Source organism: Atractosteus spatula, unplaced genomic scaffold (assembly GCF_055471065.1).
Source record: "Atractosteus spatula isolate fAtrSpa1 unplaced genomic scaffold, fAtrSpa1.hap1 Scaffold_74, whole genome shotgun sequence".
In the NCBI taxonomy this organism is placed as follows: domain Eukaryota; kingdom Metazoa; phylum Chordata; class Actinopteri; order Semionotiformes; family Lepisosteidae; genus Atractosteus; species Atractosteus spatula.
Genome location: NW_028296906.1, coordinates 50045 through 53253, shown reverse-complemented (window position 1 = coordinate 53253; position 3209 = coordinate 50045). Strand labels below are relative to the sequence as shown.

General features: G+C 45.8%; 1 non-coding gene across 1 annotated transcript; it reads left to right on the top strand.

The window, feature by feature from the left end:
* The first annotated feature begins 524 nt into the window (after window positions 1-524).
* trnai-aau (transfer RNA isoleucine (anticodon AAU)) lies at window positions 525-598 on the top strand. The gene has a single exon. It is a non-coding gene; the product is annotated as a tRNA-Ile (tRNA).
* Window positions 599-3209: the final 2611 nt, after the last annotated feature.

Below are 3209 nucleotides of genomic sequence, written 5' to 3'. Positions count from 1 at the left end.
ATCCCCTTTCAACTCGCAACTGAAAACCCACTAAAGCTTAGAAGGTGTGAGCCAGGTCAGTACCCGGATGAGGGTGACCTACAGGGAAAAGCAAAGCTTACAGCTGGAAGCGGTGTTAATGGAGCCAGCTGTGGGACGCTCACCCTGAGGTCTGTGCGGGTCCCAATGCCCCAGTATAGTGACGGAGACGCTGTGTGGTAAAAGGCGCCGTCTTTTGGATGAGATGTAAAACCGAGGTCATAGCTCTCTGTGGTCATTAAAAGTGACCACCAAAACCTTTGACAAAAGCTCTTGGTAATTGATGGTCTTCAATAATGCTTCTCCTTTAGGTACATTTGAAATCAGCTAAAAAATGCTGTGAAATGGGGGGGCACTTCAGGCCAGTGTAGGATTTGGGTTACAAGAACCATTAAACAGCACGAGAAAGCCCGTACACTGAATCGCAGGGCTTTCTATTCAAAGAAGGACAAAAGAAACTTCCCTGAATTCCATTTTTTGCAGCACAGAGAGGACAGCGGGCACGAGGCCTGTTAGCTCAGTTGGTTAGAGCGTGGTGCTAATAACGCCAAGGACGCGGGTTCGATCCCCGTTCAGGCCAGGTAGTCTCCTCCTCTCTTGCCAAAACCCGTTGCTTTCTTGCTGTGGTGAGATTGGTGGTAATTCAAAGACGCCACATACTGCCGACAGACGAGAGTGTTGTGGGAGACGAGAGAAGTGATGGAAGATTGAAGAGTGTCCTAGGTGGAGCCAAGATAAAGTGTCACAATTGCATAGGGGAGAATTTCAAATGTTTAAGATGGTAAAAATAACCGGAAGTGATCCCCCAGTCCGGCACAGTCTGATGTACTTCTGTCATATAAAGTGAAACTAGATGTCGAACTGGAGCCTCACTTATGTAAATTTGCAATATTTGCATAAGTGAGGCACCAGTTATACATCTAGTTTCACTTTAAATGACAAAACTGAAGAGACTTAAAAGAGCTGGAGAGGATTTCTTACAACTTTTGAGCCGGCACAGTTTTCGAAAACGTTTTCTTCACGCTGCACTATACAACACAGACAGCCAAGAGTCTCCAAAACAAAGCGAATTGACAGATAGGAGAAAAGTCCCACTCGTCCTAAAGTTCCCAAAATCCAGCACTGAGCGTAAACAAAGTGTTCAAGTAGCGTGGAGTTACTTGAACCCCTAATCCTAGCTGGAGTTTGAGCGTCTGGTTCAGAGTTTGCTCAAGAGTTTACCTTTCACAGATGCGCAAAGATGAATGTTGAGTGTACACGCTTCAAGGCGCCTTACAGTGCAGGGAGTGATTAGAGACGATTCGTGACGTGTGCTCGTTCCCATATACCGTACGCCCCGGGTTGCAGTGCTAGGATGACGTCCAATACCGCTTCGGCACGTAACGGCATTATATTCAAGTGCAGGACATGAGGGTTTTATTTTGTTCGTTTTGTTCTGCTCTGCTTTGCTTTGTTTTGCTTTCCATGGCGTTTGTAAGAGCGTCAATAAAAAGGCGATTCCTGCGTCTAACACGAATGTAAGAGCTATTTCAAGTGCGGCTTCTAAAATGCTTGTAGACATTTGTCTGTTGTTGATTGTTTTTTTGTGTCTAACAAAGTGCCATTTTCCTGTCCGGACGGGGAGACTTTATCATTTCCACATGAAGCAACCCTTAATTCCTCGGAGGCGTGTCTGTCTGCAAGGTTTGTATTTTGGAAAGGTTTTTTTTTTTAACGGAGACGATTTTGAAAAAGATTTACGCCGGCGTCTCGCGATCCATGTGAGATTGTAGCAAGAATGCAGCAATAGCAGCGTTTGCTGTAGTCGTGGCTGAGTTGTTAAGGCGATGGACTACTGATACATTGTGTTCTGCATGCATGGGTTCAAATCACACACTTGTCGCTCTCCATGTCTGACACGTGTGGTACTAGAGCAGTACGTTTTCCAGCGGTGGCTGAACATGGTATAGTAGGCTAACGTTGGTATCAAGCAGTGACAATAACAGTGGTTAAGTGCCGCTACTGCCAAGTGACTCTGGGTTGAGACTGTGTTTCCATTTACTTGCAACGCAAATGGAGAAAGAGATTTTTGACAGTCTCTCGAGAGACTGCGCTAGGTGTTTAGAGATAGACTTTGTCAGTTCCCCCTGGAATCATGGCCTCTCAAATAGTTTGTGATTCCTCTAGACGTTTATACAGTAGAAGCATGGTTCGTGGCTTAAATTCAAGCTGACCAAGACTTAGGAAACGAGTTAGAGGTCTGATGCAGAACTGCGAATTCAGTGAACGGGAACACTACAGTACATTGCACTGCATGTGTGAGGAAAGCTGCCCACTTCAGTCCCTTGTCGACCGAACAGAGGACTGTAAAGGATACCACCAAGAAACTTTAGGATGCTGGTTGGAATTCAGCTCCAAAGAAGCCCCTTTGGATGTTATGTCATCAAAAAGTAAGAACAACGAATCTCCCTTTGATCAAAAGCGCAACAAAACTGTTTTCTGTGGAGCAGGTTTCAGACCCGTAGACCTGTTTTATTTTTAGGGCAGGGCGCATTCCCAAACGCGAATCTCCTGTTTTAGAAATGCTTTGGGCGGCGTGAAGTGAAAATAAGAAATTAACTCCAGATGCACATGGAAGCAATCAAGTGTTTCATCCGAGCTGTTTCAAAGACTGCTCAAGAGCTTTCCTTTCACAGAGGCGCAACGATTAATGATGGCGGTGCACCCTTCAATGCGCCTTACAACTCTAGGGAGTGATTGAGACGATTCGTAGTGTGTGCTCGTTTCCCTATATTCCCCGTGCTGCAGTGGTAGGATGACGTACGTTACTGCTTCGACACGTAACGGCATTATATTCAACTGCAGGAGCTGAGGGCTTTCGTAAGCGCGTAAACCAAAGGCAATTCCTGCGTCTAACACTAATTTAAATGCTTTTCAAAGTGCAGTGTGGTGCAGCTTGTAAAATCCTTGTCCACATTTGTGGTTTGTTGATGTTTTTTCTGTCTGCCAAAGTTGCATTTTGACATCAGGACGGGGAGACTTTATCCTTTGAACGTGAAGCCACCCTTAAACCCTCGGAGGCGTGTCTGTCTGCCGGCACGTATTTTGTCAAAGGTATTTTTTTTTAACGGGGAGCGACTCTGAAAAGGTTTCCCCAGCCACCTCGCACTCGTGTTAGATTATAGGAGGAATGCGGCAGTGGCGAGCTCGCC